Source organism: Ammospiza caudacuta, chromosome 3 (genome assembly GCF_027887145.1).
Source record: "Ammospiza caudacuta isolate bAmmCau1 chromosome 3, bAmmCau1.pri, whole genome shotgun sequence".
Classification (NCBI taxonomy): Eukaryota; Metazoa; Chordata; class Aves; order Passeriformes; family Passerellidae; genus Ammospiza; species Ammospiza caudacuta.
In genome coordinates this window covers 46,789,859-46,802,211 of record NC_080595.1, presented here as the reverse complement: position 1 = coordinate 46,802,211, position 12,353 = coordinate 46,789,859, and the positions used below count along the sequence as shown (strand labels likewise).

At 44.8% G+C, this 12,353-nt stretch overlaps 1 protein-coding gene across 1 annotated transcript in view; it reads left to right on the top strand.

Annotated features, from left to right (window-relative positions):
• Nucleotides 1-3,105: 3,105 nt before the first annotated feature.
• SIPA1L2 (signal induced proliferation associated 1 like 2) overlaps nt 3,106-12,353 on the top strand; it is a 124,676-nt gene continuing 115,428 nt past the window's right edge. Inside the window, exon 1 of the mRNA XM_058800909.1 lies at nt 3,106-3,334. The gene's annotated coding sequence lies outside the window, so the exon portion shown is untranslated. The remainder of the gene's footprint in view (nt 3,335-12,353) is intronic.

Genomic DNA, 12,353 nt, shown 5'->3' with positions numbered 1-12,353 from the left:
TCTTTAATGGTGGATGTCAGCCTTGGAGGCACCCCACAGCAGAACGCCTAAGCATTTCTCACATCCAGATGAAGTCCTTTTAGACAGGACAGTATGCAGAGGGGTGAATGCACGCTATGTGCAGGAAGGAGTTAATCTCACCACTGCAGTCGGTAAGGACTGAGTGGCATTTTTTCAGAGGATAAGGAAATGCCATGACTTACAGATAAGATGTCAGGTTTTTTTAAGCATAGTGCTTTTTAGGATAGTAGGTGAAACACTGAAATATTCTTGGAGGAAGCTGATTTGCATCCAAAGTGCTTTCTAAAACGATCCTTTAAAAGAAAACAGAGTAAGTATATGCAAATATTGTTCTTAGCATACAAAATATTGCTGCTATTAGTACAGTGCGCTACCGCCTTCCTAAGTTTGCACGTGAAATGTAGCCAAGCTTATGAAAGAACCATTTAGCTGCACTGAGGGTGCAGGCGGGAGAGAATCAGCCTGCGAGGTGGGTCAGGCACTGCACGGGCGAGTTGAGCACAGCGGAGCCAGAGCGCGGCCCCGGGCGGCTGCCAGAGGACACCTGGCGGCCGAGGGCGGCTCTCGCCGGGCGGCGCTCCCGGGGCCGAGCGCCGGCCCCACGGGGGATGGGGAGCCACGGCGCTGCTCCCCCGGCTTCCCTCCGTGCTCTGCTCCCCCAGCTTCCCTCCGTGCGCTGCTCCCCCAGCTGTGCTCCCCAGCTTCCCTCCGTGCTCTGCTCCCCCAGCTTCCCTCCGTGCGCTGCTCCCCCAGCTCTGCTCCCCCAGCTTCCCTCCGTGCGCTGCTCCCCCAGCTTCCCTCCGTGCTCTGCTCCCCCAGCTCTGCTCCCCAGCTGCCCTCCGTGCTCTGCTCCCCCGGCTCTGCTCCCCAGCTTCCCTCCGTGCTCTGCTCCCCCAGCTCTGCTCCCCCAGCTTCCCTCCATGCTCTGCTCCCCCAGCTTCCCTTCGGCGCAAGAGATGCGGCGAGCGAGAGGAATGACAACAAGGAGAGAAAATTGAGCAGTTGCTGCGGAGCCCGTCCTCGGAGTGAGGGGGACTCATCGGAACAAGCAGCCAGAGCCCTCTAGCACTGAGGACTTGGTCAGCACGGAAATCAGAGACAAGCACTGCCTGCCATACTCTGTGCCCACTTACACCTCTCCCGTTTCCCTCTGTTTCCACTTATATTTTCTGTCATTTTGTGGTTTCATTCCGTTTTAAAGGAGTGAACCTTCCAGGAAAGACACTGCCTATAACAGGACAAAGTGAAAAATACACCGTTCCTTTCACTTGTGGTGCATTTTTCTGAGGCTTTTTGTTAGGACAATAATAATATTATTTCTGTGGTCCTGTCAGTACAGAGGCAGTCTGCTGCCTAACTAGACTAGTGATTTTGGGTAGAAATGGTAACATTCTAAAATAACATTTTAACCCAAACAATAACACTCAAGCAGGCATCCAAACCCTAACTAATGAATGTAATGCTTGCCAGTGCTTTTAATCTTGACACCTCAAAGTTTGTTCTAGTAAGCCTGCATGAACCTATGAACCTAAGCCTGCATTTATGATTGTGGACTGTGTTTCTTGATGTAAAATGTGCATTAAAGGAACCGTTAGATGCAATAACCCAAAACTTGGCCTTTGGATCTTTAGTATACACGTGGCAGTTCCTTTCCACTGTAGGCTTCTGCTCTGCTTCCAGCAAAAGGCAGGCAACGAGAAGAAGTTTACTAGGCAGTGGAATACTTGTAAATGTCAACATCCAGCCTGCTTGCCAGAGCTGAGTGAACTGGTACAACCAGAAAGTTACTTACCCATGAGATGTGGGTATGGGCGGAGGGGAAAGAAAGCAAGAGAGGACTGGAAAAACATAAAAGAATCCTGGATTGTTTCTGTAGGGTTCTGTAGGAGTAGACTTTATTCCAATAGTATTGCAGGCCTCGTCATCTGGGGTAGCAGATGGGAGCAGCCACATTAGTCCTGATAACATCTTCTATTTTGCAACTTCTATGTAGAAGTGGGTCCTATGATTACAGATACAGCTCTTTGCAGAACTAGCCTGCAGAGCAGAAATAGGGAAATTTAAATTCTGAAAACAGCTTTTGGTTTGCTTACCAGAACATGTGGGGGAGGTGGAGGAAATGTGGATATCTAGCCATGGCTTATTTGGCAGGCAAACTAACCTGTTCAGGGCTGCACAAGACAGAGGGAAAGCTCCATACTCCTGACGCACGTGAAACTTAAGAGTGTGCACAGGAGACTTAAGAGCACAGAGGGCAATTCTGAGAACTCCACTGCTATGTGTTTCTTCTCTATAGGTATCTCCGGTTTCAAGGTGTGGGTAAGAGCACACACTAAAGGGGTGCGGACACAGCAGCCCCGCCGCCAGCCCAGGGGCTCTCAGACGGACTTTCGCGGAGGCAATGCAGAGCCTGTAGGATGACACAGAGTCCCGGTCACCCCGCTGCTCGCCACTCGGGGAGCTCCCGCGGGAAGGAGCCGGGGGTCTCAGGGGCCCGAGGGCGGCAGAGGGACAAGGGCAGGGGCTGAGAGCGCCCGGGCCGGGCGGCGTTGTCCAGGGTCTTGAAAGCGGAGTGCCCGTGCGGGGCAGGGGCAGGTGCCGGGCCGCTCTGCCTCGGCGCTGCTCCGCCGCACTCGGCTGGGAGGCCCGGGCGGGCTGAAGGACGGGGCGCTCCCCGGCTCGCTGACGGGAGGGCCCTTCCCGGGCCCCCATGCTCTGCCTCGCTACATCCCGCACCCCACCTGTTGCTCGCTTCCGATCCCAAGCTGGCCGCCCGTCCCCGGGAAGCCCCGGGGATCCCTCCCGCACCCCGCCGCGGCGGGGGAGGCGGTGTCAGGCGGGGCCCGGGGTTCGGGATGCGCGACAGCGCGAGTGCCCGCTGCGGAGCTGGCGGTCCCCGGGGCCGCGCCGGCGGAGCCGCTGGAGGCGGGGCGGGCGGGCGGGGCCGCGGCGTGCGGGGCGGCAGCGCGGGTGTGAGTGTCGCTGCTGCCCCCGCCCTCCCGCCGCCGCCCCGCCCTCCCGTCCGGCGGCGGAGCCGCACTCCAGACCCAGCGCCGGGCGGAGCGCGGGGGAGCGCCGGGAAGGGGTGGCGGGGGAACGAGAGGAGGAGCAGCGGCGTTCACGCCAGCCCGCAGTACCCCGCAGCACCCCAGCGCACGGCCCCCGGTTGTGTGCAGGGCTCCGGGCCGCCGTGGGTGGCGGGTCCCGCGGGAGGGAGCGGAGCGGAGCGCAGCCCGTGTGCGCGGGGGGCATGGGGGTCCCGCGGCCGGAGCAGCCGGAGCGCGGGCAGCAGCGGCGGCCGCGGCAGCACCAGGTAAGGAGCGGCGCCCGCCACCGCGTCCGTGCCCCGCGGGCGTGCGAGTGCCTTCCCTCCCGGGAAGGGCTCGGGAGCACTTCAGGGAAGGGGGTGCTGTGAGGGCAGACCCATCTCTTCTTCCCTCAGGTGCCTTTGGGAAGGAGGCTCGGCTTCTCCGGTCTGCGCTGCAGGACGGAGGGCTGAGGGGGGTGGGAAAGCAGCGGGGAGGCGCGGGCCCCACTTCCCTGGCGGCCCCCCGTCCCCAGCGGCACCCCGGCCTCGCCCCGGCCGCAGCCACCCCGCCCCGGCGGGCTCCGTGTGGCGGCCGGGGCGACTCGCTCCCGCACGTCGCCTTTATACATAGCGATGCGATCCGCCCCGTGGAGAATGGCCGCGGGGGCGTCCGCCGGGTCGCAGTCACCTGCGGGGCGCTTCTGCCGCCGAGTGAGGCAGCCCGAGCCTCCCGCTCCTCTCTCCGAGTCTCACTCCAAGAATAATGGCAATCGCGGAGTAAGTTTGCCCGGATCGGACATCTTTGGGGAGAGCTGCTGCTCAGAGCGGGCACGGTGCAGCGGGGACCGCCCAGCGCTTGGGGTAGCAGAGGAAAAGCCTCTCCAGCCCGTGCAGTTTCCTTAAATGATTTAAATCCGCCCCCCCCCCCCCTTTTTTTTTGCTTGCTGGATGCAGGGCGCAGGCTGCATCCTTTTGCACTCTTTGTTATCTTGCTATCTCCCAGAGCTGTTTAGGGGTCCGTTCTCCAAAGTTGACGTTCGGTTTGTTAAATAGCAGCGAGCTCGGCTCAACTTTGCCTCGGATTTGATGCTGGTGGCTTCGCAGCCCTTGTGTGCTGGGCGGCAGGGCTCGGCTGCGCTGTGCGAGCCCCTGCGAATGGGGAAGTAGCGTTACACAGCCTTGACAAAGGCAACTCCGAAGCTGACAAATCTCAGATATGGCTGTTAAGGTTCACGAAGTAGGTCAGTAAACTACCTTAGTGCTTGGTGCTGCATTATTTTAATACATCGGTAGTTTGAATACTTGCTTTCAGCCTCGTTTCTAGAGGAAACGAGTTTTATTTTTTTTTATGATGCAAAAGACATGCAAAGTTAGAGAATTGCACATGTAAATTTTCCCGAGCTCTTTTGTGCGCAGTTTTCACTTCTGAAAGTTAACACTAGATGGCTTTCTTATATCAGCTATCCTGCAGGGAAGGAAAGCATGTAATCTGTCTCTGCAGCCTGCTATTTCTGTGTTTGTCTATTTTATTTTTTTTTTTTTTCACGTGAATAGTAAACTATCTTCTGGTCAGTTCTGCACCGATGAGACACGAGCAGATCTGAAACTTGCCTACTAGCTGACAGAATTTGTTGTTTTGATTAGCTTATGTTGCCTCTTTAGACTTTATTTTACATGTGTGTTACTAATATCTAAAGAAAGTTTGTTTAGTTGGAAGGTAACTCTGCATAATATTTACATTGCTATAAAGGAAAGCAGCTGGATAACGCAGGATGTTTGAAAATGGGGAAAAACAAATAATTCAGTCTCAGTTGTTATTTAGTTTGATGGATTTATTTTAAATGGGACCGTAGTGCATTAATATTGTCTGTTCAGCTATTTTCCCCCTAGATTCTGAACCTAGATACCTTAGACTGAAACGTTTTGGAATTGGATTCAGAAACATAGTGCTTCACAGCCTGCTGGATATAGAAATGCCTAGACTTGATGCCTTATTACTGTGTTTCTTGTGTTTTTACAAAACTGTGCCTTTTGTCAGTGGGAATGTATTATTTGCCCTCCATTCGCTTCTTCAGTGGTGGCTCTGAAATTCTTAAATCTTCAAATTTGATCTTTGAAATATCTTGTATTATTAATGCAAACATGTTTAAATCATCAAGAGCTCTAATGCATTATATATATTTAAACATCACTTAGGGTCCACAACAGTTGATTTATAATTCATGTAGCATTCATATAAAGCTAGATTTAGAGAGATCTCTGAATGTATTGTCTTGGTTTTGCATGCCCAGTGGGTTACCTTAGCAGGTCATGTAGCACTTAGATGGAACCAGAAGGAATGCTTGTAAGGATGCCAGACTGTTTCACCAATCCTGTTGGATCAATTAAAGATAATTTCATTCATATATGCCAAGGATATAATGTGGAGCTTAGAACTAAACAAAACCTCAGTTCTTTGTAGCTGGTATTTGCTTACTGTACATATCAGAGTATTTTTAAAGGTTTATATTTCATTTTCCTGAAAGAAAGATAATATGGTCTTCTTTTTGTAGGCATTTATGACATGCCATTACTCAAGTGCATTGTGAAATACTCTTGCAAATGAAGAGAGTCAAATGAGGAACTAAGCAAAGCAGTGGTCAAACAGATGGCAAAATATTGTCCTCAGAGTAGAATTTTTTTTGTATTAGGTAACATAATTTGTATCTGATTCTTGAAGATGTTGCCTCTTGCAAAGTTAAGATCAGCTTCAGTTTATTTCTTTATTTTCAGCACAATTTTCATCCTTTTGTGAATCTGGACAGTTAATGAAGTTTGAGGCTGCCCCTCATAGTCCTTTTCAACCCTGGTTTTTCTACCTGAATTTTGAGAGAAGAGTGTGAGGACTGTCTACCAAATCAAATAATCCAATAGGAAGAATTTATAAGGGAATTTGTATTTAGTAGATTGAAAAGTATGTTTCACAGTTGTTTGTTTGTTTGTTTGTTAAACACTGGTTGTTTACATAAATTTCATTAAGGATAACATTAATTCCTGATGACGTTCAGTGATGGTGTCATACGACTGGTTAGATTTTTAAGAATTGTGAGGATTTCACATGAATAGCTGTCTTTTATTTTTCTTTTTTTTTAGTTTGTTGTGAAAGAGCAAACTTAAACATCTGATTTATCCTGACAGAAGTAAATGAGAGAGAACCTGCCTTCCTTTGTAGTAAAGCACTGACCCCAGATTTGAAGCCACTTTGAGGCATAATTGAACGAGCAGAAGATTGAAAAGGATTATTATAATTGGTGATACTCTTCTAGTTTTTAGTTAGACAGGACAGCAGTAGGCAGAAATGTCACTGTGATTAGTTTGCACCATAGTTCTTGCTAGAAGATATGTATGCTCTTGTTTGGATCATGAAACTGTAATTACATCAGCAGTTAGCTACTCAGGATTTATAAGTGGATTCTTCTGGTTTTCTGGAATTTCTTAAATAATGAGCAGTGCATACATAATTAAAGTTTTTGTTTAAAAAATGTCTTGGATCCTTATGGAGTTAGTGTTCTGAACATGTAATAAATGTAAGCAGCTGCTGTCCCATCTTTTTGGACATGCAGGCAAACAGCTTCATCGGATTTGATGCTTGTAAAACATTTTAAGAATTGTAGATGTTTGAAATGAAGTAGGCATTTATTTTAGTGCTGTTAACTGGGGATTCTGTGTTACTTTGGAAAAAGACCTGTAACTACTTTTTCTGTTTTTTTTTTTTTAAGCTGTGACATGCAATGTAGAAAGATACCATAGCTATTTTTTGAAAGAGAGGGAATGTAGAAGGAGGCTAGAGGAGCAGTAGTAAATTGGTTTCCTCAGCTGGGAGGCTGGAAGGTGGCAGTAGCTGAAGTTGTCTGGCTGCCCCTCCCCCTCGGCAGCTCAAATAAAATTCTGAGCGCAGGACTTGGAGTTTTGCCATTGACTTTGAGTCTTTTCTTATATAATGTCTTCATTTTTTGTTCTGGATCCTGCAGAGCCGCATACCCAGCTCTGCAGATATTTGTGCAATGCTCCTGTATTGTTTGCTGTTTGTTCTTTCCTCCCCCTCTGCCTGAATTCTCACTGGCGTAGTGGCTGTGGATTGTGATAATGCCTGCCTGCATTTATGTGTATCATGTGTCCTCTAACATAAATCCCATCAAATTGGTTTCACATAACTTACACCTGAAAAGTCATATTGTGGAATACCTATGCTTCAAACACTGCCTAAAAGACTAAAGATACAAAGCTCTCATAAAACTCATCAATTTGCCCTTCCATTTCCCTTTAGCCTCACCAACTTTTTTTTAAACCTGATACAAACTGTGGTGAAATGACAGAACCATTTTACAAATTACAAGAACAGCAGATTACAATACTTAAAATGTTTTTATTAGGAAAGGTACTCTGAGAACATCAGGCATTCTGTGGCAGGTTAATTTAAATGGAATAAAATGTCTTTTAATACCTCGATACAATTTTTCTAGTGATGTGGAATTTTTTTGGTGTTTTGTTTTGAGTTGCCTTTTCTTTTTTACACTTGTTTGTTCCATATATATGAGATGGAAAGGAGTTTCTGCGCCACTCTGTATTCCATTTTGGATTTTTACAGTCACTTCAGTCAAATCTGATAAATTGTGAAGGGATGTGACAGTGAAATGGCAATTAAGGTGAATAAGGGTGGAGTGAAACATTCTAAAGTATGTGTTATAAGTGCACATAGTGTTAAAATATTTTTTGCTAGTTTTTTCCCTTTCATGTGGGGGAGTAAAAAGAAGTGCTGAAATTAATGCACAATTAGCAAAATAGTAATTGCAAAAAAGCAGCTTCATTTCCTATATTTTGTGAAGAAGGTGTTTGTGGAAGATAGGACATTTCAGTCAGTTAGGGTTTTTCCAGGTTTGTTTTGATTATTTTTTCAACCTGAGAGTTGCAAGTTATTTAATCATTCTTCTTCTCTGGTTGTTCTCATTTGTGGCCTTCTGTTCAAAACTGATTACTTCCTACTTTTAGACACCTAAAGTGCATTCAAGGAAAAGAGCACTCCACTGCTTCTTGTGTTTTTCTGGCTTCTCAGCACTGAAAAGAAATACCTGATATGTTTTAGCTTGAAACACCATTGTAATACTAGTGTGACACAAAGTGGAAAAATAAGTGTGAGGAGAAAAAAAGACCAGAAGAGTGTGGCTGTGTCTGTTTATGCATTCTCATGCCTCATGTGCATATCATCAACAGTGTGTAAGTAAGCATATGTATTTTGCTGTGCTGGTCTTGCTTATTGCACTGCCAGCTGCTCTTGAAGAATTAGGAGCAGTTTACAGTGATCAGGTTGTCTGTAGTGTTCTGCTGTAGTAAAGCAAGCCTTGGTTTTATTTTGTAAGGTTGTCAGGACAACAGCTTATTATTCTTGCTCCTCTTGGTGTTTCCCTAAAGCAATGAAGGGAGCTTTTTCAAAGGCAGTGACTGCCTTGCCTCACTGGGCTGCAGGATTGCCAGCTGTGATTTGGGTTCAGCAGGATGCTCTGGGTTTGTTGTGAAAAATTCTAATTGATGATGAATGCAAACCCAGTGTGAGAATAATTTTTCTTCATTGGACTAATGTGAAACAACCCAGTGTATTTACAAACCCATGTCCTATTTTCTCCACAGTATTGTCATTAATCTTCTGTTCTCTTCCTTCTGAGGCTCAGAGAAAAATGTTTGAAATTTGGCAGTATGGAACTTGTGATAAGAGTTGAGACAAGGTAGGAATTAGTTTAAAGCTATGTTGTGTCAGTGTGCTACAGTCTGACGCTGGAGGTAACAAGTGAAATCAACTGGGGTTTCTGTTAGGTTGAGTTTGTGATGTTTTTGACAAAAACATGAGATAACTTGGTGTTCAGTGATAAGCCACACAGTAACTGTTGAGGTGTTGGCATTTTGAAGAGCTACTGTTCTGTTCTTGTTACATGGTAAATTAGAAAAAGAATGTATGTTGTTAAATACAGCAAGCTTAATAGCTACAAAGTCATTCTCTGAGTATGGTCATTTTATGTAAGAGGTGCAAGTATTTTCAACTTTTAGATTCTTGGGATGTTCAGGTGTGGGAAACTTGTTAAGATGTACAGCAGGGAAGGTCACATGAAGAAAGCTTTTAAATAGCTGAGGATTTAAAAATTTTTATTTCCTAATATGCTAAAACATGAGACTTATTTTAGCACTTACATAGCCTCCTTTATATTATTATTATAGAGGGATTTTTTAGCTTGATCCAAGTTCTTTGATCTGGGTTGAAGTGTAGTAGTAATTAAGTGATGTCCAGGTACTTAAAATCCTTTTATCAAAACTGTAACCTTTTATTTCAAGTTCCCTTTTCAGACAGCTGAAACAACAGTCCATTCACAAAATAATTTGGCAAAGATACACAGGCATCTGCATTCAGTTCTGGAAGCTGCCTGGCAGAATTAGAAACTATTGGGAGAAACCTGTCAGTGTTCAAAACATTTTCTCCCTTGTCTGGCTACCATTTTTTTGAGAACAGGTATTCCAGAGGTGGGTGTCGTCCTCCTCTCAGATCTTCTGCTGTTTCCATCCCCTCACCCCAAACTTTTCTTGGTATCTTCATACATGTCTTTGAATCACACAATCTTGTTTGCATAGGAAGCCATTTCAAAAAGGTTATTTTTAGAGTTGTTGAGATGAGGTGGAGTAAATACAGTGATTGGTGTAATCCATAACAGTGTGTGAGCATGTTTGCTCAGTTACACTTCTTTAAATGTAGGATTTGAGCAGTTTGTTACAAGAAGTGATCAGAATAGATGAGCTTATCTAAACTGGCCAAGAACTGTACAGGTGGTTGCTCAGAGTGCTACACTGAAAAACCTCAAATACAAATTGAGCTCAAATATTTTTTGTATAAGATGAAGTTTCTACTGATAGAGCAGAGGGTTTTACTGACATTCTGAGCCAGGCTGCTTAACCTGGACCCCTGGAAATCATTGCCTCTGGTGGAGATTGCTGAGTGAAGTTTCATTAGTCTGTGTGCTTGTCAGATTTGGTAATTTTGCTAATGTCTGCTTCTCTCACACTTGGAATGCTTTGTGCTTTTTCTCTGTGGTTGTTTGATCTTTGAAATGAAGTTTCTAGGAGCATAGCTACCCTTGAAACTTTATCAGATGCTGAGTCAAATAGGCTCAACAAATCTGGAGGTGGAGGGAGGTATTGCACTGTATAACTGCCTTGTTTCCTTAGGAAATAAAAATTGGTGATCATTCTTTCTGTTATACTGATCTGCCGCAAATAGATACCACATTTGGAAAGTGTTTTGGTTTTACTTTGTATTTTATTGCTTTTTTTTTAAAGTATTGTTACATATATAAGATTACATTATAACTATCGATGTACAGAGTGTACCTCTGCCTGGTAATGGGTGTACAAACTGTGTCTCTGTATGCACAAGTTGCTAATTGAGTATCTACCCTTGCTTTGTGGGGCTGAGTGTTAAAATAGAGTATTTACATATATACATTATAATAATTCTTTCTCCTGGGAAAATAGATGCTTAATAGTAATGATTTTCTCTTTCTTATGTAGGCAATACCCAACAGTATCAATATTCCAATACATCCATTTTCCAGTGTTCAGTATGCCTGTAGGTCAGAGGTGTTTAAAGTTGCAAGTTAGAGATTTTATTTTTTTCTATGTCAGCTGTCTCAATTGAATTTCTCAGTGCAGTTGTATGTATTCTTTATGGCAGCTACAGTAATCACTGCAGGGAAAGGTAATAGTAAGAAATATCTAAAAATCTGTTAGGTATTTGTCTCTGTGACTTAACAACCAGTTATAAGAATGAAAAAACTCCACAGTTATAAGAATGAAAAAATACTCCACAGTATAACCCATTCTCAGCAAGTGTTGTTTTCTGTGGGTAGAGATTTGCTCAACTAGAAATCCCATAAGTAGGGGTCAATGTATCTGTGGTATAGGTGTAATATAACTGAATCAATTAAATTGATAAATAACTTTAAACTTCGTTTTAAGAAATTATTTGTTTTGATTTGTTTGTTACAGTGTGAAGACTTTCCTATTTCATGACTCATGTATAAGGTGGATAATGACTTTAGGTTTCCTTGGTTGGGTGATGAAATTAATTTTTATTTTCATGGACTGTATTTACAGATTTTGAAACTTAAACACATTCATCATGTATGTTTCATATGTAAACGTATTTTTCTTTAGTCATATGTTTTCTTCCTTATTAGGAAGAAATCTACTGAAGTTGGTTTTGTGTTCAGTTTTGTTTTCTTTTTTTTCCTTAAGCAGTAATTAAAATAGCCTTGTGTGAAGTTTCTGAGCATCTTTTATATACTTATTTTTAGTCATGGGACCTTTTTGTATACCCCTGAAACTGTAAATGCCATCAGATCAGATTTAATGTTGCATACGGCAGTTGGACCATCATTTATCTTCAGTTTATCCAGGCTTTAAGCATGATTGTCAGGCTCAAAACATCGCACTTAGTGGTTTGTATTCCACCTGGAGACGAGTTACATGAGGAGTACTGTACTGGGACCTGTTTTGTTTAGTACCTTGATCTGGAGGAAGAGATGAAGTGTATTCTCATCAAATTTGCATGTGACATCACGTTGTGGGAGTAATTGACACATGTGAGGACAGTGCTCTGCAGCTGAGAGAGGCTGGTGGAATGGACCCCATGACATTCCACAAGGATAAATGCGTCTTCCTACCCCTTGGCACAGGATGGGCTGGGGAGTGACTTCCTGGGAAGAGACCTGCACATTGTGACACATGAGCCAGCATGTCAGGCTTCACTGCCAGTGACAAATGCCAGCAGCATGCTAGGCTGGATGAGCAGAAGCAGAGCCAGTGGGTTGCCAAAACTCAGTATTCTTTAGGCCACCACTTTGGATACACCCATCCAGTTTTGGTTCCCCAAATAGATTGAGTAAATGGAATCTAATTTGTTGGAAAGCCAGGAAAATTAGGGGTTTAGAGCATGTAAGGAGAGGCTGAGAGAAATGGCTTTTCACAGCCTGGACATCAGAAAGCTCAGGGGATGCATACCGCACAAGGTGATACCTGAGAGGTTATCAAGAACACATGTCAGGCCCTTCACAGGGGTACATGGCAGGAGGAACAGAGACAGTGGTCACAGCCTAAAACAGGTGAGGTTCTGATTTGGCACCTGCAAATAAAATTCACCCTAAGGACATTGAGGAGCTGGAATAGGTAGCACAGGTTGTAAAATCCACATCCTTTCCATATTTTTTAAGACTAAACTGGGCAAAGC